At 37.0% G+C, this 25,934-nt stretch overlaps 1 long non-coding RNA gene across 6 annotated transcripts in view; it reads right to left on the bottom strand.

Moving 5' to 3' along the window:
* The window catches only part of LOC125260020, an 86,553-nt gene that overhangs the window by 58,779 nt on the left and 1,840 nt on the right, over positions 1 to 25,934 (bottom strand). For 3 of the 6 annotated variants that reach the window (XR_007182954.1, XR_007182952.1, XR_007182955.1), the window contains exon 3: positions 25,767 to 25,883. This is a non-coding gene — a long non-coding RNA (uncharacterized LOC125260020). Of the gene's footprint in view, positions 1 to 7,354; positions 7,833 to 11,555; positions 11,982 to 21,501; positions 23,911 to 25,766; positions 25,884 to 25,934 lie in introns of those variants that run through there. The other 3 variants (XR_007182953.1, XR_007182950.1, XR_007182951.1) reach the window with 3 other exon arrangements.

Genomic DNA, 25,934 nt, shown 5'->3' with positions numbered 1-25,934 from the left:
CAAAATATTAAATAAGAAACATTATTGAACTTATATAATATAGTACATTAATTTCACTGAAATAAAAATGAAAAAATGTGGTCATTTTTGACCAACACGCAAAGAGCACCAGAGGGTTAAATAATAGTAGGATTTGGGAAAAAGGATTCAGGAAAGCACTCACATTTTCTTCAGAAATTTCTGAAAAGGGGGAAAAATGAAAATCTTTTGCTTTCATTTGTCAATGCCTCAGAATGTGTGTGTTTTTCATTTCTTTCTGTAACTCATTAAATTTTGATTAGGAAAAAGACTGAAGTGAGAAATGGAAATAAAGTGAAAAAAAAAAAAAAAAGCATACAAGAGTGGGGAGAAGAGAGAAAGTTTGTTAGCTACAGTGGTGTACGGAGAAAAACAACCCAATATCCCTCGAGAAAAACACAGAGCAAGGATATAAAAGCACTAAAGACCCAGATAGAGGGATTCTACTATCACTGTGACAACAGTAACCGTAAACAAGAATGAAACCGAGGGACTAGAGAAGCTCCGCCTCCTTCCTCACTTCACTTCAAAGATAGGTGATAATAATCCCTGTTACATAACAGTTGGAAGGAGAGCGAGAGAGAAAGAGGCCCATTCTGTGTGAGGGTGGATGGGGGCTGTTTTGTATAGGCCAAAAGAATGCCCATAAAGTGCTGCTTTTCACAGTAATTTATGAGTTCGGGGACATGAGGCCTGTGTTATGTTATTTACATTCACTTTTCATTTTTTTTTGCAAAACAGCTCTCATCACGAGCCAAAGGTGAAGCTGTATAAAAACGCACGCTGTATGTTGGGCTGGTAAAGTTGTGCTCTCTGCCCTCTCAAAGAACTTTTATGAATGTATAGACCCCACTGTGTGCAGTTTGTACAGGGGAACATTTTGCACGATGGCTGCTTTTCAATCACACACACGCACATGTACTCAACGGGGAGCGGTTAAATGCATGCAAAGCGAGCTTTACAGCTTCATATTTTTTTTGTGAGGGATATTTGTTGTAAATGTAAAGCAGATTGTGGATGTTTGTATATTGCTTGTGCTCTGCCAGAGGAAAAAAACATGCATTTTTCATTCATTTTCAGTTTTGTTCATTAATGCATATCAAGTGGAAATTCAATAGTACTGCTTATAATTAGTTAAAAAAATCTGTATGAAATGATTGAAATTAGTTGTTTTTTACTTGTTTTCACCTCATGAATGCAATAGTCTCATGCTGTGCTTTTCTGAAGGTGAGGCTCATGTTTGCCCTTAACAGGTTTGTTTATTCAGTGGAAAATAAAAGTGGAAACAGTGAGTTCTTTCACCGTGTCTTTACAGTGTGCATGTGTGTTTATGCGCATCTGTGTGCTCACACACACACATAGATTGACTGGTTCAAAACACCCCATGTGTTCTAATAAACAGTACAGTACACATTTATTCATTTAATTTTTTATTATCTGTTGAATGAGCCAGCATACTTTGATTAGATGACCTTATGCTGCATTCATGCCATATATTTGATGCCATGTCATATAATTGATACAATGTCCTAGCTGCCTTGTCAGCATAAGAATTTCCATTAAACCTTCTTGCAAAACATTTAAGAATGAAGAAAAAGCACCAGGTAACATTACAATTAAATTAACTTAGGCTACCGAATCACAATGTTCATGTGAGAGAAGTTTAAAGGCCGGTTCACACCAAGCACGATAACTATAAAGATAACAATAAAGATAGTTCTAAAAATCTGACCACACCACAGCTATAACGATAACGATATAGAGAAGCAATATCGTTGGGATCACTTTCAGAGCGATTTTTTCCAGCTGTTGAACGACAAAACACATTGAATGACAACCAGAATCCATTCGAATTTAAGGGTTCGCGCATTTAAATTTAAAATTAAAATTGCGGAGAAGTCAATTGGCGAGGTCCAGAAAACGCCACCACTGTTTGACAAGTCAAACCCCCTTTTCAAGGATTCTTTAAAGAAAATGAATATATAGAAAACAATCGGCCATACCCTCGGAATAAATGGTGAGAAGTATTATCGATGAGATCATTATGCCAGGCTAGCAAACAGTGTAACATAAAATTACCTCAGGTATCCAGTGCTGTAGTTTTGAGAACATGTCTATCTTCCTTTGAAGTTGCAGTGAAAAAGACTATTGTTTTTATTCCACTATACTGACTTTGTCAGCTAAATTTCTCTGTTAGATTACATCGATTACACTAGCTATTCACTCGGACGTCTGCTGGTTAAAGCCGTGTAAATGCAACAAGAACAGCTAAAACATGTTATACACACTTTGAAACAGCAGCGCGTGAGCTTCGAATAAACAGACCGTTATTGTTTGTTGGTGTGGATGCAAATATAGTAATCGTTACAATTATCTTTATAGTTATGGTTCTTGGTGTGTGAACAGGCCTTAAGGCTTTTTTAAAATGTACAATTTGTAATTATGAGTTTGATAAAGAATTGGATGGTTTTTGCATTCTGGAATCATGTAATTGCAGTAATTCGGACATGATGTGAATGCAGCATTCATTAGCCGTAGCAAATTAGTATAGCAAAGTATAGAGATTAGCCATACATCTGAAGTGTATATGATTGCTTTTTTCAAACAGGTTTCCTATTTGCCATTGGTCGGCCAAACAGTCAGTCCCGCCCCACACTCAAGCCATTGGTTGAGCTGTTGTTGCTGTGTCGGGCTGGTCGCAGTTCTTGCAATGTATGTAAGAATATTTCCAAAGTGCTTACACTTTTCAGAGAAACTGCAATAGTATTTTAACAAACTTGCAACAACAACAACAAAACAGTTTAATTACTAGGATTTCTTTCCTCACAGTATTGCCTCTATTGTGACAGTTGATTTGGACTGCAGTTGCTTGCTAAGTGTTTGCATTTGGAACGGACCTTGAGGTTATCTGAGATTAGGTAAACACAAAAAAGGCCAAAAAACAGCAAGTTTATGTAACTTCTATAAGTCTGTTAGCAACCATAAGAGTTTACATACACTTCCTCTGCTGCGGGATGTGCTGTGCTCAGAGGTACGCAGGTGTACTTGCCACTTATAGTGTAGGTATGTGGCATGTGGGTTGTTTACGCACAAGCACGAGAGGGTCAGAGGGACTGGAAATATCTGTAGTACTTCTGTGACTTGGCCGTTTGTTTCTCAGTGATCATGGGGACTAAATTTAAACACGCTGAATAGAAGGAGCGTTGAATCATGAATGATTTTTTTGAGATTGAGGGTGACACATTACTCAGGTGTTAATGCTAAAAGCTACTTTTTCAGCCTGGTGTGTGCTGTGAGTGAGAGCAGCTCTTTAACACCTCAGGCAGGTCTCTGTAAAGTGCCGGCCTCGCCCATCATCAACGGCTTAAAGGAAATGCAGGTCTGGAGGTCTGGGACAGGGCAGACAGTGCGAAATTTCCGTCAGGGACTTTTAGGCTTGACGTCAACACCAGGTACATTACATTAGACCTAATTTTAAGTTGTAAACGTTTGGGAGTTTGAATCACAGAACAAGACCACTCCCTTTCTGTCATTTTGTTGGATTTTACTAGTCAATGTAAGAAATTAAAACATTGACTGTTGGCACAAATTAGTTGGTTGGAAGCTGTAATATTATAACTTTTAGTCATGTTTCACTACATATGAATGTTACTGCGAATCATTTAGCGTCCCTTCAGAAGAGTTTCGCTCAATTGTTTATTTTTATTTATTTATTTGCCTTTTATTTCTTCAATCACAAATTTTAACACATTTCTTTTTTCTTAAAGGACCTTTTTCTAAATTATATATAAATCGATATTTTTTTATTATTATATAAATTATTTTGATCTTTATAAATAAATAAAGATCAAAATATAATAAATTCAAATTATTTATAAATCAAAATCTATTTTATTATTTTAATTTTCCCCAATCTAAACTTACTTGGGCTCATTGGTAATACCAGAATTTCACATATTTTAATTGGATTTAATTAAATGTCTAGGCAATTTCAGAATACAAAGTATTCTTGAACATCATTTTTGTAGTGCTTTTGTTTGTTTGATTGCACCACATGGAGCTTTTCTCATGAGACAAAGAGCTAAAATGTAGTCTTCTGGTAAACTGAGTGACTTCATGTTGGCCTTCTTCAACAGTGGCTTCCTTCTAGCCACTCGTACATGAAGGCCAAATCTGTGACATGCTGAGAGATTGTCCAGACATCCACAGTTTCTTCCATTTCATCCAAAGAGTTCTGGCTGCTTGGTCAATTCTCTGACAATCACCCTTCTTGTTCAGTTGTGCAGTTTGGAAGAGCCTGATTTTAATAGTGTATGGGTTGTGGCATATTTTTTTCCATTTTGATATAATGGAACAATCCACAGCCCCTAGACGTCATCAATTATTTTATAACCTTTTCAGGATTTTTTCTTATTCCAAATGACTTCTAATCTGATCTGATGCTTTAGTTTTGGTATAAGAGGAGGAGCCACTTGCATACAAACGCAATTTTTGTGACATGGTAGATTGTCCCACTACTGGTATACTACTGCACAAAAGTATGTTTAGTCTTGTCAAGAGTGAAGTATATGATATTATAGTACACATAGCATGGTGTATAGATGTTGTATTCAATGCAAATTAGGATGATGCCTAAATCAACCAATTTGAACACATGTATTCAAAATGAAAACAGATGAACCTCGTTATTATGTTTAAGGTAGTTGAATACCTCCAAATATACAATTTAAAAGTTAAGTATGTAATTTATGTGCCACTAAAGTCTAACTGAATTGCAAAATAATTATTATTTTCAAACATGTTTTACGATCACTCCCGCCATCTGCCATTCGTCAGTCAAAACCGATAATTCCACCCAGAATACCAGTGAAATCCTTCAGAATACCGAAGTGTGGTAAGAAGCCATTTATATCTTTAGCATTGTGATTTACTCCTCCTCAATGTTTGTTGGAAACTTCAGACTTATCGATTCTGTCATTTTTAAATCTCTACTTTAATTCTACTTTATTTCCTCTAATGTTAACATTGTGAAGTGTTACTACAAGAATTGAAATACAGCTAATTTAAATCTGTTTGAAAACACTTGATTTATAGCAACTCAGTATGGCTCAAATAATCACTCTGAAACTAAGCCTCTACTTCCTACGGTGCACGGCATCTCAGTTTCTCTGAACATTTGTGCAGCTTAAATTGAAGTTGAGGGATTTTTTAGTGCCGCACCATTCCCCACTGAGTCCCTGCGGCCTAAACTGTCCCAGCAGTAATTGCTCTTGGCTGACAGCAGTGTGTTTAGGTAAAACAGCTCGTAAGCCCCACCGGTGGGTATGGGGCCAATTAAGCAGGAATGAGGCTTACTGTATGGATCATAGTAATCATCATTACTATTCTGTTGGTTAAAGACTAACTAGAAAATGCATCATGTGTGTGTCTGTGAAAGTGTGTGTATGTTTGAGGGTGTTTTTAACATTCTGTGCCTCACAGTCCATTGACGTCAGAGTCAGGTTTGTTTGATTGGTTTAAAAGCTGTTTTTCAAAAAGGTGTGCACCCAGGAACTGCACCCGAGGCCACATAAAAATAGGAGTCCAGGGTAGGGTTGCGGGAAATCAAGAATTGGCTCTTATTCTGTACTAGTTCCATTTAAAACAGCAATTACACTGCAACCGAATGATTCTGAAGATGTTTAGTTTGTTAATCGATAACTGGAGTCTTTTGCCAATGGACAAACATAGCAAACATATAGTGCACTGCAAGCAGTGAAGCTTGATTCACAAATGATGCAAATGAGCTGATTCTTTTCACTGAATTGGTCAGAATCACCCTAGAATTCATGAGCTATTAGGTTATATGTATATATATATATATAGTGTTTGTTTTTCTGTGTAAGAGTGGTGATACCTGTAAATGTGACAGAGTACAGTCACATGTGTCTACTCGACTAATGTACAGTATGTAAGGACAAACACAGCTGAGTCACAGTGGTGTGACAGTCAGCTGATAAGAGTGGCTGGATACCAGAGAGGCATTCTGGGCAGCAGGCATTCTTTTGGCACTCTCCCCCCTCCACTGTTTCCACAAGCTTTTTGACCCCATGCCAGGATCACAGGGACTCAATCCGAACTGGCAAGCCTTGGGCTGGTGCTTTGAAACCTTACTGATGGAGTTGGCATCATTTCTACAATTGAGACACAAGCTAATTCTGCTGATTTTGCAGCGTTGCAGTCACATGCAGAGCCTCTCTCTATTCATGGACAGATTTCAGGCCTTTGATATGAAAAAGTGTGGTCGCTGTCCCATGTCGAAGACAGAAGGGCAGTTTGTGTGATACAAAAAGCATGTGATTATGGTTTGAGGATCATCCTCTATGGTTTTCATTAAGCATACAGAAGTCTGAAGGCACATAGCTTCCTATGCACTTTTGCAAGAGGTATGATCAAAGTAACAACATATTGCATGTCACTGCTCTGAATATCAGTAATTTCCTGCCTTTCCAATAAGTTTACATTAAAAGAGAAATTCTGTGATCATTTATTTACACGCATGTCGTTCCTCACTTGTTTATTTTAGTCACAAAAACAGTCTTAATGATTCATCATTGAATGAAACTGATGTTGTTTTACATACACTGCCTGGCCCAAAAAAAAAAAAAAGTCACTGATTGGATTTGAATAGGCAAATACTTAAAGGGTTAGTTCACCCAAAAATGAAAATAATGTAATTAATTACTCACCCTCATGTCGTTCTACACCCGTAAGACCTTCGTTCATCTTCAGAACACAAATTAAGATATTTTAAAAACAAAAGATTCGTAAAGCTTCGAAGCAGTGTTTTGAAATGGACTTAACTTTTAAATCCTTAAACAACCATATCGGAAGAAGTATCATGGCCGTATTCCAGGATGACAAAGCCAAGATTCACCATGCTCAAATTGGAAAAGAATAGTTGGGAGGGAGCATGAAGAATCATTTTCACACATGAATTGGCACCTCTGAGTCTAGACCTTAAATTCATTGAACGTCTTTGGGATGTGCTGAAGTAGACTTTACAGAGTGCTCGACATTGTTAAGATCTTGATCAAAAATAACATCACAGCATTTATTTCCATCAAGAGGTGCATCAATGTTTGGTCAAGAATTTGTATTGACAATGCAAGAGTCAAACACTCTTTAAAGTCTACTCCAGCACATCCCAAAGACTTTCAATAAATTTAATTCTGGAATAAGAGATGCCAACTCATGTGTGAAAATGAAATCAGCAATGCAACTAACCATGTAAATGCAGGGACTCAAATTAGTGACTTTTTCTTATTTGTTTTAATTATGGTTTTGTGCACATGAACTGATTGAGTAAAATAAATAAAACTTTCCAAATGCTTGTGTATGTTTATATGCAACACCACTGCTTGTTGGAAAAAAACAGCTTTGTTAGTGGAATGGTGTTATTTTGAAAAGTAGCAGTACCATCACAACTTTTAGTTAGTTACTCCTTAACATTGGTGAAGCGCTCTTGACAGGATGCACAGCAACAAAACTATTATAATTTCCAACATTGTTGCCTCCACTATATGGATGACTTTTTGTCCACAGAGCTAAATTAAAAATATGTAGCCCTGGCTAATAGAGAAAAAAAAGAGAACTCTTTCTGTACTCCGGGATTATCTTACCTTGTAAACATGGTCATTTATCTTGATGGGGTTTTAAATTCTGATTTGCAGTGCATGAGTTCTCTGTTTTTACTGTATCCATCTGGATTGGAGCCGCCAGGCGCAGTAACGGAGCTGTGGTTTGAAAGCTTGCAGTCCTAAAAAACATTAAGGCTGCATAACTTCATTACGTGTTTGCTTAGCACAGCATGGCTCAAGGCAGAGGTGCTGTTTCCTGAGCCCCCACAATCACGCAAGACCCCCTGCCCACTTATATTCACTGTATGTGGTTGAATATGCAGAAAGGGGAAATGGCAGGCGAGTATTTCAATTTGACTTATGTGAGTTGGTGTAAATGAGACTAAATTGAACTCCTACCACACACTATTATAAGCTCTCAGCATAGATCTGATATGTGCTCTTACAAGATTAAAATGAGCCACACAAACACACATTTGTGTGGGGCCACTGGCAAAAACAACCCTGCATCTGTGCCAATGAGCAAAGATGGCAGTATTCAGGTCTTTTACTTGTAGGGGAATCATGCGCCTGCCAAACAATGAATGGAATTAAAAGTTAACAGTTAGATTTGTACGGTTATCAACCTTTTTAGGGCATTTACTGAATAGCGTTGATATGTACTGTATATGTAGGTGAGTGGGCGGGCGATTGGGTGGTCATATGCAGAGATTAATGTAATCTGTACTTAAGTACTAAAATGCGGTTTGTACTTTACTAGAGTATTATTTTTTTCTCCTATTCCATTTTATTCAGTACATTTTTCGATGAGTTTAATACTTTTACTCCGATATTTTTTTATGGCTGCATGTTACTCGTTACATTATAAAAATGTATTCATAAACCCACATTACACTGAATTCTTATGAAGCTGGCACATAGTGTTAAGAAGACTGCGCGTCTCCCGTTCTGCCTTTTGATCAGCGAAAAGATGGACGAACCAAAAACACCACTTTCCATCCCATCAGTAAGAAGCCCTTTTGCTAACTACCTCGGTGTTCACTTAACGTTTACTAGCTGGCTAATGGCTGTCACAGCGCGTTGAAAGTTTTCTCTTATTTTATGACAGTCCATATGTAAGAGTTTGTGTTTTGATGTTAAAGGTGCCATCGAATTGAAATTTGAATTTATCTTGGCATAGTTAAATATCATAGAGTTCAGTACATGACATAACTAATGAGGAGTTTTCCTGCATACAGTGAGTCTCAAACTCCATTATTTATTATAAATCTCATTTGTTTAAAAGACCTCTGAAGAACATTCACGGCGAATCTCAACATAACGACCGACTGTTACGTAACAGTCGGGGTGTATTTGTTTACATAGTTAATGTGCACTGTGAAGTAACATATACCCAACATTTTTTATTAACTAAGATAACAAAGATTATAAATACAGTAACAAATGTATTGGCCAGGTTAGTTCATGTTGGTTATTAGTCTAATACATTAACTAATGTAGTGTTAACAAATCAAACCATATTATAAAGTGTTACAAACAAATTCTTGAAATGAGAATATAAGTGTGCAACATTTTTTAGGAGTGGTTAGTAAGATTTAATCTTAATGAACTACAGTATTTTTAGTTATTAATGACAATGTGTAGAAAAATTACCTAAAAAAAATAATTTAGCCTAGTTTAGACTGGAGTGAGGTGAAAAGAAAAAAAGTGCAAAGCAAGTTGTTGTTAGCTACTGTTAATTTTATTCAATTGTATATGGTAGAAAATTAGACTATTAGTGAAAATAAACTTTTTGGTAATGAAATCAAAGTGCTGACAAACAAAGCATCTCAACTTGTCTGCATCTCAAGTGGTACAATCACACTTAATCTGTTTTTGTTTACAAAAAGTTACAGCCAAAGGAATTGTGATTGTCCTTTAGGTTTATCATTTGAAATAATAAAAAACAATATGATGTTCAAACTTTTGACTACTTTCTTTAATAACTACATAACACAATACTTGTACTTTTACTTTCAGCTTGAGTAGAAATTTTAAAATAAACTACTTGCAATACTTAAGTAAAAAAATGTTGAATACAGTACTTCTACTTAAGTGTGGTGCTTAAAGAGCACTAACTTCTACTCAAGTCACTCTTTTCATGAGCACTCTTTTACTCAAGTCTCGGTCTCTATACTTTATACATCTCTGGTCATATTTAATGTAATCATGGTTTTGACATATATTTTTTCCAGGGTGAACATTAGTATTCATAAGAATTCTTATGTAGTGTTTCATTTGAACCTCAAATGACAAAAGTTGTTCATATGTAAGAGTTTGTGTTTTGATGTTAAAGGTGCCATCGAATTGAAATTTGAATTTATCTTGGCATAGTTAAATAACAAGAGTTCAGTACATGGAAATACATACAGTGAGTCTCAAACTCCATTGTTTCCTCCTCCTTATATAAATCTCATTTGTTTAAAAGACCTCGAAGAACACGCGAATCTCAACATAACACCGTTACGTAACAGTCGGGATCATTAATATGTACGCCCCCAACATTTGCATATGCAGCCCATGTTCAAGGCATTACACAAGGGCAGCCAGTATTAACGTCTGGATCTGTGCAACAATCATCAGACTAGGTAAGCCAGCAAGGACAATAGCGAAAAATGGCAGATGGAGCGATAATAACTGACATGATCCATGATAACATGATATTTGTAGTGATATTTGTAAAGTGTCTTTCTAAATGTTTCGTTAGCATGTTGCTAATGTACTGTTAAATGTGGTTAAAGTTACCATCGTTTCTTACTGTATTCATTTTTAAACACTTGCAGTCTGTATAATGCATAAACACAACTTCATTCTTTATAAATCTCTCCAACAGTGTAGCATTAGCCGTTAGCCACGGAGCACTATCAAACTCATTCAGAATCAAATGTAAACATCCAAATAAATACAATACTCACATAATCCGATGTATGCATGCAGCATGAATGACTAACACTTTGTAAAGATCCATTTTGAGGGTTATATTAGCTGTGTAAACTTTGTTTATGCAATGATAGAGTCGAGAGCTCTGGGGGGGGGGGGGGGGGGGGGCCCTGAATCGCATTTCTAATTATGCCCCAAAATAGGCAGTTAAAAAAATGAATTAAAAAAAATCTATGGGGTATTTTGAGCTGAAACTTCACAGAGACATTCAGGGGACACCTTAGACTTATATTACATCTTGTAAAAAAACTGTTTGATGATGTAAATATTTCAGTGTCTATGCAAACATATAAAAATGTACCTTTGCAAAAACTGGACTTTATATTGAAGTTTATAATTGTATGATAATGATATTATGTTGGTTTTTAATGATGTTTTGAGGTCTGTTTTTCATAGTCTACTAAAATATTAGGGTTCTCAAAAGATCATATGCCATACAGTATGTCTAATTTGTGTGGATGACACTTAAGGTATAGCAAAAGAGCGAGAAAACAATCCTGTTTCAGAAGCATTTCTGATGCACCGGTCCCTTGGTCGGTCATTATTATTCTGCATGTATTCATTACATAAGGAGAGAAATCTGAACTTATGCCATGATTATATTCTACAGTTCCAAATGAAATCTGGTCATGAAAGATAAATTCCAGCACCCGAAGCGTTTGTGGTTTTTGTTAGACCATACATTTTAGCCTCTATTGTGTTCGTGCTTGTAATTGTGAATAGTTTAAACCTCTGTAGTGTGTTCTGGGCTGAATGACAGAATTTAACTGGACAGACTCCATTCATCATCCTGCAAATGAGAGATGAACATGTATTTTCATGTGTCATTAAGACAAAGGACGCATTAATTCTGTCTGCATAAACGCCACAACATCATCTGTAAAGTATGCTTTTGCTTTTCAGTAAATAAGATGGTGTCCATTCATCTTTGATCTTCAGACAGATACATATGCACATGATTTTACTTCTGAGAGATGCATTTTATTACAGATGTGCTGCTGTTCGTTGTTGCAAAATATTCCACAAATTCAGTCGAGCTGTTCACAATTAATTGATCAAAAACATTAATACTGAACATCATATGTCAGGCTAGTCAACAAAAAGAGATCCATGCCAGATACCCACCATCAGTCTATAAGCATGTGTTTGCTTTTCTCTAGAGTCACGCAACAGCGCGCTTAAACTGATTTCCATTTGTCGCTTTTGAATACTCATACTGTATTTTGTAATACTGATCCTAATGGCTATTGCAGGGACGGAGAGACAGATTGTGAATAGAGAGAATCATCTGCTGCAAAAAAAGCTAAAAGAACAAGAGCTGGCAGAGCAGGGCTGATATTCTGCCAGAGACTTCCATAAGAATGTCTGGGGGTGAAACAAAACACACACACACACACACACACACACACACACACACACACACACACACACACACACACACACACACACACACACACGGGTTTCAGGAGAAGCTTTTTTCATGCTGCACCATATCATTTACGCTGGAATTTTGACAATGGGTCTCCTAGCAATTGTGGCTTTGGCAGTTTTGTAAACAGAATTACAGTGAAAATAAAAAGAAAAGCATACAATAGAGCAAGTAGCTAATGACACCTGAGATGGTGAGAGACTGACCAAAGAGAACAACAGAGCCAGCTGGAAAAAAAAACGTTTTGGTGTGGGGGAAGAATAATTTCAGCTGGTGTGGGTTCAGAAACGTATTATAAAGTGAAAGTTTTTTACTTATATTCATATATCATGGTTTGTGTATTCCAAGGTAATGCAAAAACATGGAGGTACCATGTCCTAAAAAACATGGTATTACTATAGAACATGTCCAAAAACATGGTATTACCATAGTACAAAACATGATGATTGTGTATAGCATTTTGTATAGAATTTTTCTCTTTTTTGTACTCTTTGTTAAAGGGTTAGTTCACCCAAATGGCAACAAAGAATGTTGCCATTTCAGGTACAGTATAGTGAAAAAAAATCTTTTAGTGGGCTGAAAAGATTTGTTTCAAGCTAATGTTGAGTGTAAAACTCCATGTGATCGTCCTGCTTAGATATTAGCCAAATCTCACAATTAGTGTGAGAACACTGGTTTCTGCTATGACTGACTGTGTTTCAGATGACTGGACTGCAGGCAGTGAAATCTCATCAGGCTTCTGTGTGGAGGTCAATAAACCCAGTCAAGAGCATCTCTGAGGAGAAACAAACCTTCAGAGCCACTCATACCTCTTTCTTTACAGCAATATTATAGACCAGGTGTTTCACTTCATATACAATATACTTGAAATATAACTTGTCTTTCTTTTTAAGACCTTTTCATCTTATAGCAAGTATCCATATCAAATATCTTAGAGATGGTAAATGAATCCAAAGACCCACATTACACACATTCCAGCATTTTAATGGATGTATTAAATGAATTCTCAGATGATTCTATTCTTTATCATGCTGCTACGATAATATCATTGCATAATATTACTACTTAAAAATAATGTCTTGCATAGCAAAAACTGATGTTCATTTCCCTATTAAACCCTGAAGGCTGAAGCCACACTTTGGCAGTAATTCAAATACTAGTAAGTACTTCCTGGTAAGCATTTTTCTAAGAACAGCGATAATGCGTTTGTTTGGAATGTGGGCCTGTTCGGTCAAGCACAATCACATGAAACTTTAGGGCTAAATAAAGCACTATCTCAGTGAAGAACAATAAACATCTTCAAAACCCCAGTGAAATTGTATTTTAGTTCTACACTGCAAAAACACTATTCTTGGTAGCCAAAGCATTTTAGTCCAATTGTCCAACTAAAATATCTAAAACACTTAAAAAATATCTAAAACTCAACAAGATACAATGGGATGAAAAAGTATGTGAACCCCTTGCAGAATTTGTGAAAATTAGAATTATTTTAATAAAATAAGAGGGATAATAAAAAATGCATGTTATTTTTTGTTTAGTACTGTCCTGATTAAGATATTTTACATAAAAGATGCTTGCATTTAGTTCACAAGACAAAACAATAGCTGAATTTATTAAAATAACCCCATTCATAAGTATGTGAACCATTGATTCTCAATACTGTGTGTGGTTACCTGATGAACTATGACTGTTTTTATGTTTTGTGATGGTTGTTCATGAGTCTCTTGTTTGTCCTGAGCTCTGTTCTTCAGAAAATTCCTCAAGGTCCTGCAGATTCATCAGTTTTCAAGCATTTTTGCATATTTGAACCTTTTCCAGCAGTGGCTGTATGATTTTGAGATTCATCTTTTCACACTGAGGACAATTGAGGGACTCAAACTCAACTATTAATAAAGGTTCAAACATTCACTGATGCTCCAGAAGGAAACACGATGCATTAAGAGCCGAGGGGTGAAAACTTTTGAATTCAAATATCAAGGTAAATTGTACTTAATTTTTCTGCCGGGAAACATGCAAGTATCTTCTGTTGGTTCCGAAGGGCAGTAGTAAATGAAAAACAATGATATTTAAACAAAATAAGAAAAATTGTGACATCTTCATCCTGTTCAAAAGTTTTCACCCCCCGACTCTTAATGCATCGTGTTTTTCCTTCTGGAGCATCAGTGAATGTTTGAACCTTTTTTAATAGTTGTGTTTGAGTCCCTCAGTTGTCCTCAGTATGAAAACACAAATCTCAAAATCCTACAGTCACTGCTGGAAAGGGTTCAAATATGCAAAAAATGCTTGAAAACTGATGAATCTGCAGGAGCTGGAGGAATTTTCTGAAGAACAGAGCTCAGGACAAACAAGAGACTCATGAACAACCATCACAAAACAAAAAAACAGTCGTGGATCATCAGGTAACCACACACAGTATTGAGAATCAATTGTTCACATACTTATGAATGGGGTTATTTTAATAAATTCAGCTATTGTTTTGTCTTGTGAACTAAATGCAAACATCTTTTATGTAAAATATCTTACTCAGCACAGTACTAAACAAAAAATAACATGCATTTTTTATTATCCCTCTTATTTTATTAAAATAATTCTCATTTTCACAGATTCTGCAAGGGGTTCACATACTTTTTCATGCCACTGTATTTTCAAATGTAATTCATTCCAGTGATGGCAAACCTGAATTTTCAGCATCATTACTCCAGTCTTCAGTGTCACATGATCCTTCAGAAATTATTCTAATATGCTGATTTGTTGCTCAAGAAACATTTCTGATTATTATCAATGTAAAACAGTTATGCTGTTTAATATTTTTGTGGAAACTGATCATTTTTTCAGGATTCTTTGATGAATAGAAAGTTCAAAAGAACAGCATTCATTTGAAATAGAACACTTTTGTAACATTATGAATGTCTTTACTGTCTTTCAATCAATTTAATGTGTCCTTGCTGAATAAAAGTATTAATTTCTTTTAAAAAAAAGAGTAGTAAAGTTAAGCTCTAAGAAAAGTCTTAATGGCCCGGTTTCACAGACAGGGCTTAGCCTAGGCCAAGATTAGGCATTAGTTCAATTAATGCATTTAAGTAGCTTTTATAAGCGTTCAGAAAAACACATTGCTAGTCTGCATCTTGAGACAAAACAATGGCATTGATATATTTTAAGATATGTCAGTGCAAGATACTTTCAGTTAAAACAGCTCAAACATGCATTTTAGTCTAGGACTAGCTTAAGCCTTGTCTGTGAAACTGGGGGAATATCTTGTGCAGTAAATGTATCTTGATTTTTTTTTTTTTTTTTTTTTTTTACAGGGAAGCGAGTCAAAAAGACTAAAACAATTTCAGTGCAACCTATTTTCAGTTTACTTTGTTTTCAACAATCAGTTCTCTATGCAGAGTTTCTGAAATAGTCATCCATTGAATGTATTTCCATTTTAAATGCATTTGAACATCAGTATTGTTCGTTTTTTTTAAGCTGAATATGTACAGTATCACTGCACTGCAAGAGCCCCGTTTCTGAAGCACCTCTTCAAACACACCTCGCTGTTTAAAGCTCCGAAGCACTCTGGACTCTAACACTTTCACTTCATTACTCTTGGCATCAAATCATCTTGTTTTTGAACTGTCGTAAAGTACAGTTTTTTCCTCTAACTCCTCTGCCACACTATTTACTAGACTTTTGCGGGTCAACCCAAATGCGAGCGCTATTTCAATTAAAGTTAATTCAAATGCTGCCTCACCGCCCCGCTGATTGAGAACAGTTGTTGTTCACAGTTTTCTGAAAGGTGACATTATTAAGCTTCCAGAAGCGTTAAACTTTTGGCTTCAGGAGGTCTGGCAGCTCGCCTTCCTGACTTTTGCCTTTTATCTGTCTCCTGCATCTTTTCTCTCTTCCCCTTTTCATTTAGCGTCAGCATTTTTTGGCTTGTGTACCTCATTATTTCATAGGTTTGTTTAGGTTGGAGTGGGTCGTGGGTGTGCTTTCTGCACTGATATCACTCCATTGAGCTTTACTTTTTCACAGAAGAGACCAGTCCTCTGGTTAAAGGCTCTTTTTTCTTTTGGCTTGGCTCTTGGCTCTTGGGAAATGCTATCAGAGACTTAAGTCACAGAACCCGAAGCGCCAACTGTGTAGCCTGATTCATGAGAAACCTAGATGATGTTTCATTTTCAAGCACAGCGGTCACATTCAGCTAACGGCGGGCCACACCATTCCCTACACCCACTGAGACAACCGTCGGATGATGAGGCAAAACAAAGTATCAGTGATTGTGTATATGAACTTTGAACTTCAACTGAGCAACAAGGTTTTGAGAAATTACTGCCAAAAGGTGTGTGAAACTTTACAGGACATCTTTAAATTGACGCTTTACTTTGTGAACTGACTGTAGATACTGTATATGACAAGCTTTGACTCATCTTGATTAGATCATTCACAGAAAATTAAGTAAACTACCACCACTTTTGCATGTGGTATATCAGCACAAAAACCTGTATCTTATGCACTAACCACTGATAATGTAGTTTAATCAGGCGAATTTCACCTAAATAGTGCTATACTTTTCTTTTCAGCGTAAACACTCCTCTCCTTTCTATGGAAGCCCTTTTCCACCTCAAAGTAAAAAACTAAAAAATGTAATGCTGCATTCACGCCATGTCGTAATTACTGTAAATAAAGCTTTGTATGCTTTCAAATTGTTCTGATGGTATTTTGATGACATACACTGATCGGTCTGCACCGCGCCACTTCAAGTCGAACACACCTTAAATCTACAGTGGTCAGGTGGTACAGCGAGGTGGACACAAGTCGTAGCTCTCAGAAAAGTTTACACATTGTAATTACGAGTTCTACAAGCATGTGAAGGCTTTTTACAGTTCAGAATCATTACCGTAATTACAACATGGAGCGAACGCACCTTAAAGGGTTAGTTCACCCAAAAATGAAAATTCTGTCATTTATTACTTACCCTCATGCCGTTCCACACCCGTAAGACAAATTAAGATATTTTAGTTAATATTTACAAATTAATATTTTAGCTCCTTGAGGCCTCCATAGGGAGCAATGGACACTTCCTCTCTCAAGATCCATAAAGGTACTAAAAACATATTTAATTCAGTTCATGTGAGTACAGTGGTTCAATATTAATATTATAAAGCGACGAGAATATTTTTGGAGCGCCAAAAAAACAAAATAACGAATTATTTAGTGATGGCTGATTTCAAAACACACCTTCAGGAAGCATCGGAGCATAAATGAATCAGCATATCGAATCATGATTCGGATCGCGTGTCAAACTGCCAACGGCTGAAATCACGTGACTTTGGCGCTCCGATTCGACACACTGATTTATCTGTGCTCTGATGCTTCCTGAAGCAGTGTTTTGAAATCGGCCATCACTAAATAAGTCGTTATTTAGTTTTTTTTTGGCGCTCTAAAAATATTCTCGTCGCTTTATAATATTAATATTGAACCACTGTACTCACATGAACTGATTTAAATATGTTTTTAGTACCTTTATGGATCTTGAGAGAGGAAGTGTCATTGCTCCCTATGGAGGCCTCACGGAGCCATCGGATTTCCACTAAAATATCTTAATTTGTGTTCTGAAGATTAACGAAGGTCTTACGGGTGTGGAACGTCATGAGGGTAAGTAATAAATGACAGAATTTTCATTTTTGGGTGAACTAACCCTTTAATTGTGACTTGATATTTCAGAATGTGACTTTATATCTCACACATTGTGAAAAATAAATATACATTGTGATTCATAATATAACTTTGTCAAAATGGGACATTATATCTCACAATGTGACTTTATATCTCAAATGCAACTTTAAATCTCGCAATGTATCTTTTTAAACTTGAAATTGCTGCTTTGTTTCTCATAGTTGTGATATCTCATTATGTGGCTTTATCTCCTGTTTTACAATTTATTTCACAATTACCTTGTTTATTTTTTACTTGAGGTGGAAAAGGCCTATATATCTTTCTATGTATGTATATTTTCTTGCTGTAAATGGCACATTATTCAAAAAACTCAATATTTGTCTAGTGCAATCATAACAGATTATCTGGGCCAGTTTGCATCGTTACCTGATATGCACGATACCCTTTGTGAATCAGGTACTAAAACTACACAAACTATACTGTATTACATCAGCTGACTCATTTCATTTGGCTTCATAGCTTCTCAGAGGCTGTTGTCTATAGTCTGTGGCTGCACTAGTCACAGCAAGCTCATCTTACTGTATGGTTGGAACCAGTTGATCTAGTGAGACCTTCTTACTGCTCTTGCTTTCAGAGAGAGAGGGAGAAATTAAACACTCCCACATGGCCAGAGGAGAACTGTGATGGAGCCCAGATGTGTATGTATGAGAAGAGCCAGCTTTAGCTGCTTTGGGCCAGATTGTATGTAATTTTGTTGTCCAACACTGATGGTTTGGACCGATAGTGGGCCTGATTCAAATGAGTCTGATTGCTGGCCGTTGATCCTATGGATTCTGAACAAATACAACCATTATGGATGAAGGTCAAGGACTTAGAGTTATTTGATTTGATCCCAAGAGCATTTGCAGAACAGTATAGTAATGTTCATACACACAGCGCTAGCAAAGCAACAGCACTGAGAGTAACTTATGTAATAGCTGTTGGATGGAGCCAGAAATACTGTTCCAGGGACCATCATCATCTTGCATATCTTGGTTAATGTTACCCTTCCGTGTGCTCAATATCTCTCTCTGTGTTTCCCCTCCATTTTAAGAGTGTGAGGACGCTGGTGTTCCCTTTCCAAGAAATGCTGTGGCCAACCCTCCAGCCTGCTTTAATGTCATAATGACTGTAGCAAATCACAACCAGAAGATAGAGGCGTTCTGCCATTCGCCTGGTTCTTCTATGAATGACTGTGCTCACACACAATTGGCTGTGCATTCCTACAAATAAAGGTTCTTCAATGGTTTTTGCAGGTTATTCAGGGCGAGGCCGAGAGCCGTGAGAAAGGAGCAACTCCTCAGCTCCCTCTCGGACGGCAGCCACCCCTCCTCGACCCAGGAGCACAGCAAAGAGCTCTCCGTCCCACCGGGTCTTCCATCGCGCAGCCACCTGCGGTCACCGCTCCTTTGTTCTTTGTTTTTTCTTTTTTTTTTAAACCATTGAGTAGATGATATGGTTGGATGCTTCAGCTTGCCTGGGCCTGTTTGTTTATCAAATGAAAAACAGGTTTTCCTACCTCTATGGTAACTTTCAAAGGGGACAGTAAATGTTGCTGTGCCAGTGCGTTTTAATGCAGCAGATGAAAGATAAAAACAACAAATGAATGAGATTAAATCAATACTGTACTAATATACAAACAGGTAGACTCTTTGATAGATGACAGACCTGTGGCCTGTGCTGCTTTTATGATGAATATGTTAACATTAATGTTATGAATAAGCTGGTGTGTTCCAAAACGATGACAAAATTCGCATTCAGAAGATATAAGCATTCAAAACTTACAGTCTTTCACTTCCGCTAAAATGGATCACGGATTTTCATGACATCACATCACACTTCAGCTTCTCATCAAATCTTCCGTCCAATCAAATGCTGTCTAGAATCTGAAGTCCCGCCTCCTCCTACACTATAAACAGACACTGAAGCTGCGGCAGAAATCGGTCATTTGTGCACACATTTACTAGTTTCTACATGGTGAATGGCACATAGTGCACTATATAGAGAATAGGGAACGATTTAGACAGTGTAAATATGCTTTCCATAGACGTTAATGAAGTCCGTTTTCGCGTTAGTATAACGTGAAACGCCGCAACGCAAGCACAGTCTGCTTTGGCCCATGGGACAAGAGAGCACAGAGCGGATCATATCCATGAGTCGGCTCAGATCACGAAAGGTATCATACCCATTTAGATTCTGCACAGAATGCTATTTTAAAGTGATATAGAGGAGATTAGGAGAATAAACGGTTAAATACTAAAAGGAAACAGAGGTTTCACTGAGTTTAACAGCTCTGGCCGAGCTGTGATATAGACAAAACGCTATTGGCTATTTTAAAAAAGGGGCGGGGCTGTTTAATGTATTGATCTGTCTTCCTGTTTCAGTTGAAATTACATCAACACATTGAATAATGCTGTGCGTTCCAAGACTTTTCAGCGGGCCTTTAAATCCTGTGCTGATGGCTATACGTTAAAATTACGAAAACCATGAATTTCCAGTGAGCTAGAATCTAACTTTCTCTAGTGAACTTCACTGGCATTTTTGATAAATTATAAATAATGTCAAATGTGTATTTGGAGTGTATAATTTCTGCTCCAACGGAGCAGCACCAATTAAAATCTGGCTTGAATGGGATGGACTGGACATAATGGCGTGACCTGTTTGGCTACAATGGAAGATGAGGGAGTGTTTAAAAAAAAAAAAAAAAAAAAAAAATTCCAGTTCTGTTTGGTGCTGCTGGTGGAGAAAAAATTATACACTTTAAGGATATTAGAGAGAACGATTTGCAGATGGAAGAGGTTCTTGTGATTTATATCTGCTTTGGCTTAACAAAAATACAGAGCAGACTACAGAACTAAATATTGAGTAGCCAATCATTTTAAGATATTTAAACCAAAGTAACTTCAAAGATTTGGCTATAAATGAAGTGCAGGATGAGTCTCACATACAGAGACCATAGAGCTGTTTTGCAGCACAAAGATGTTCCAGATGAGTTTTCCCTTTTTTCTCAGGTTTTGCGGAGTTGTTCTGTAACCTCAAGCAGGAAGTTTTAGAGTGAGATTTAGAATAATCTTTTCTTCATGTGCCATCATCAGATCTGACATTAATTGTAGAGATCATCCAACAGAGCTTCCTTTAAAACCATAAAGATACTATTTCAATACTCCACTACACAGGACTACCTTTGGCCAGGACAGTGCAGCTAGTTAAGAATAATAAATTTGACTAAATATAACTTGGTCTGAAGAAAACTTGAGTGCTGCTAGCCCATGCAAAAAATATTTTTATTTATAATTGTATGTCTGATATCTTGAAGATGTATAGAATAGCACACAACTAGCTGCCAACTAACTAATTTTTATATGCAATATGCTAGTTCAATAGTATATAACAATTAGTTCAAACTTTGACCTGTGGAGGGCAGTAATACACTTAGCAGTGTCTACAATGCCGGAATTCTAATAGAGAAGAAGAAGAGAGCTAGTTCAAGATGAGCATTTCTGGTTAAAATGTATTAAAAAATTTTTTTAGAAAATGAGTGATGGTTTCTCTAGATAAGACCATTATTTCTCATTCTGGGATCGTGTAGAACAATTTGAAGCTGCAGTGAAACTAATTTTGACCTTCAACTGTTTGGTGCCCATTGAAGTCCACTATATGGAAAAAAATCCATGTTTTCATCAAAAACTTTAATTTCTTTTCGACTGAAGAAAGAAAGACATGGACATATTGGATGACATGGGGGTGAGTAAATTATCAGGAAAAGTGTATTTAAAAGTGGACTAATCCTTTAACTTGAACGCTGTGTTTTTAAAATGCTGTGTTATGCACAAGATGCTGCAAAAGAAGCAAAACGTAAGGGCAGTGGTCAAACACGTCCGTCTAGCGTGTTTACATAAAAAACAATGGAAAAGTAGTGCAGTGGAATGGAAAACTTGTTCTACCTCTAAGTTTGAGCTAAGGTACTTGAAACACTGCCTTCGCAAACTCTTCTGAATATTAATTAGCAGTTGTCACCTCTCGTTATTGGTGCATTATGTCAGTCCTATGAAAATTTGATTGAAAGTAATAATGTCTGTCTAAACCTGTGAGTGCCGTAACTCCCTAAGATGCACTAAAGCTTGTTCCGTGAGTCTCCTGTTCAATGATGTAAAGTCAAAGAAAGAACGGCTCACTATTCCCATGAAACCGATTACAGAAGTTTTTCCCTGTCTCTTCTCTTGCAAAGTCTGTTCGTTTTTTTTTTCTGCTGCACAGTAATGCTCAAACATTAGATCTGATAAGAGTGAAAAAAGTCCCTGTACTGATAACAGATGTTTAATGGTCTAGTCACATATCAGAATTGAGTAATACTTTGGGTTGGTGCAGAAAACCCAGTAATGAGTGAGCAAAGGAGTAATGTAAGAACATTTGCTAGACAAAAAGAAGACCTCAGGAGACCTTTCTGTGTGCTAAGAGTGCAATGTGCTGCAAGTGCAATATATGTCATTTCATCAGCTCGGTGCGTGTTGTGACATGAATGAGATTAAGCTCATAAAACTGGATGACTCAGATTTGCACTTGTGCCCTGCCAGCAGACTGTCTTATCATCTCTGTTTCTGAAGGATTTGCTTTGCCTCTTCTTTGTTCTATTCTGAAGATGAAAAGATCGAGGTAAGAAAGCGACAGGAGACAAGAAAATTTATGCAGACGACTGGACAGAGGAGAGAGAATGGACACTTGGCAGTGCACAGAAATCTGAGAGCTCATCAATCACTCTGTAACGTTATGTAATCGAGCTCTGCTGGAGAGGGTGGAGACCAACACAAACAGCTGCGGCCGATCTGAGCACGCTAAGCAAGAGTAAGCAGCTCTGTGGGAAAGCGAAGAAATGTGGGAGTGGGGTGGAAAGCAGTTACACCGCATTTATCCTGCAGCTAACATCACGATCAGCATAGTCAGGATGATTATTACATTGTAATGAACTCTGTACACTGTCTGCAAAGATCTGGAGTGCACGAAGTCGACAATTGCTCGCCATGTGCTTTTATCATGGTGACGGTGTGAAAACGGTGAATTCGTGCATAAAGCATATGCACTAAATACACATTCAGTTTTAAAAGATAGCCAGTAATGTGGTGGTGTTTTGTTGCAGTGGTTAAAATGCAGAGCCTGTAACTGGAACATTCCAGGGTTGGGTTCTGGAAATAAAAATCCCATTCATTTTCTTTATAGAGAAAACGATTTAAAACGATTATATACAGGCCTTTTGAGACAGACGTACCATAAGCTTGGAGGTTATTAATCAATGTTATACTTCTGTTGAAGCCATCAGTCAAAGTAATTTTAATGTCATTTAAAAAAAAAAATCATATTCAATAGCCAATTTTTTAGGTGAAGAACTACACTACCCATGAATCCTAAAGAGAAAGCAACCTCAAACTCCCATGAAGCATTGCAAATGACATAATCAAGTCAGTCTCCCTACATTCTCAACATATACAAATTCAATAAATAATATAAGATTTTTTTTAAATGTTTTTGAAAGAAGCATATGCTCACCCAGACTGCATTTATTTGAACAAAAACAGAGTAAAAACAATAATAAATATATGGGACCTTCAAAATCTCGCCCCCCATTCACTACCATTATAAAAGCTTGGAAGAGCCAGCTTTAGGGTTGGGTTTTAGGGCGAACTATCCCTTTAACCTCAGATTTCTCTAAGGGAATTGTCCCTATGATAAAATCATGCCATCATTCTATTACAACATCTCGCAGGCTTATTTATTTGGTAATAAATAAAGATCATATTCTATTCTAAGACAAAACCTGCTCATCACGAATGCACTGATTTCTCCTTGGCAGGCTGTTTGACAGCTACTACATTGAGACTTGTGTGCCAAACTTATCCTTCATTCAGCATGTGCCATGGCAGGGTTTCTTCCCTCTTGGATCAAACCACGTTTTAACGCACGTTAGGACTCAGAAACATGAGACATCACATTTGTTAAGGGTATAACGGTGTCGTTGCTCAATTAGGAACCGTGTTGATGCCGCCCAAAATAAATGAGTAAAGTTATAAGCAAGTGTGTGTTGAAGGTTTGCTAGTCGTCTTCTGGCACTCTAAGTAGAAAAGCTGTCAGCCACGCTCCTGACCTTCACATCCAGAACATGACCTCAGAGGCCTGGAATCAGAGCCATATGATCACCACACTGAACGCAGAGTCGAGAGGTCATCTGAGAACCTGTTATTAGCTCTGAGCTAAGGGTGATGGAAACATGTCACGTTGTGGCTTCAGTAAATAATTCACTTTCGATATTTCTTACAATATAAGCATCGCGACTTTTCAAGGATTTTACACAATCCCAGTGCAGGTGCTGCTAAGCTCTTTGGAATGTGTTGACACTAATCCCATTTCAGTTTAAGCTATTAAACCATCCAATAAGTTTTGATTTATCTGTTCCCTGCTAAGACCTTGTTAACATGTGCGAAGCTACTGCATTTCAGGAAAGGTTAGGGGTTATGTGTTTCCTGGAACTCTAGTCGATTCCCTCTGTTGGAGTCTCTTCATGTAAGTGAAGTACACTAGAGATTAAACATATGTACTTATGAGTTTACTGAAGACTTCACTGCCCTGTAATTTTTGTGGAAACCGGCCCTGTTTACTTGTTACTGTGATTTCTTTTGATGTGACAGTTTTATGGGGTATGTTTGAGGTGATTTGCTCAGAGGAAGCAATTAGCCATCTTTCCTTCTCTAGAAGTGGGAAGACGCCACTTGTCAGCATTTGAATTAATGACTCTGATGGGCATTGATGGGTTTGAAATGGTATAGCATGTACAGTATGTCTGCAATATGTTTCCTTTTGAATTGTCGCTAAGTAACGTTGCATTTATACAGGGTGTCAGGTTGTCAAACAAACCGATTGATACAGGATCAGTGCACTTTTCCTGGCATAACCTGCCTTCGTTTTTGCTCCTTCTCTTTTGCTTTGAAGTTTGAGATGAAGAGGGGAACAGCTGGGACGTCTGAAGCCAAAGGAAGGGTGTGGGAGGTAGTGTAAAGTGAAAGTTAAGCATTGTGGGTAAGTGTTTGTGTGTGTGTGTGTGTGACAGGTGTCCACTGTGTCTCGTTGGAAAGGGACAGCAGCTATATTTAGCACCTCTGACAAGTTTCCACCACTTCTGTCAGGCAACCGCATACCCATAATTACAGCGTATACGTGTGTGTGTTTCTGTTTTACTGTGTTTTATTCTGGTATTTCACGTCAGAGGTCCATAAGAGGCATTGTGGGAGTTCTTGTTATGTGTGCAATTCATCCACCGACACATTGTTTTGCTCTATTTCTTGATTAACATGTAAACCCTGCAATTCAACAGTTCCTTTAATTACTAAAACACAGTTTCTCCTTAATAACCTTCATGTGGCTTATTTCCATTTAGCCACAGAGGCACATATTCTGCTGTACTTTACTTCCACCTAGTGGACTACTGTAACATCACACAGGAAGCAGAAACATATTTTGGATATTCTCAGATATTTAGAGAATGTTTGTAGTAGAGCATACTACCATACTATACTTACTATTCCTGTAGTGTATACTGAAGTATGTATACTGGGCTCAGTATGCATGTTTATTGTATGCATAGAATATATGCACTACAACATTTACTAAAACTATTAAAAAAATATATATATATAATATATGTATATAAAACAATAAAAGCTAACTCAAATATTTATATTAATATACTATAATAGTATATAAAAATAACATGTTTCCCACAATGCAATGTGTTTGACTTGACGTTCCATTTCCAATGTGATGAAAGAACCTAAAGTAATTTTACATTTTTAACAATTCTTTTTTGACTAATTATTTGATCCGACTCCCCAAAATAAAGATATTTTACATAAATATGAACAGGCAAAATACCCATTTAATTTCCGAGAACTTAACCTCACACACGTAATGAGATTAAGTCATGTGACAATATAGCGTACAATTCTTTGAAACTTTCACTATACTGTTTTACTTACTGTTTTTGAAGTGTATACTGTGCAGTATTCAGTGAACTAGTATTCCATTCCGAACACAGCCTATGATCCTTAATCAATGTGTTGATTCTGTGACAGTCTGGCTTCTTCATCTTGTTCCTGTAACAATAAATAACAAACTTTGGAGACAACAGTATAAATGAGCAGGAT

Source organism: Megalobrama amblycephala, linkage group LG24 (assembly GCF_018812025.1).
Source record: "Megalobrama amblycephala isolate DHTTF-2021 linkage group LG24, ASM1881202v1, whole genome shotgun sequence".
NCBI classification, from domain to species: Eukaryota; Metazoa; Chordata; class Actinopteri; order Cypriniformes; family Xenocyprididae; genus Megalobrama; species Megalobrama amblycephala.
The sequence above is the reverse complement of the archived record's forward strand: the minus strand, read 5'-3'. Positions and strand labels throughout refer to the sequence as shown.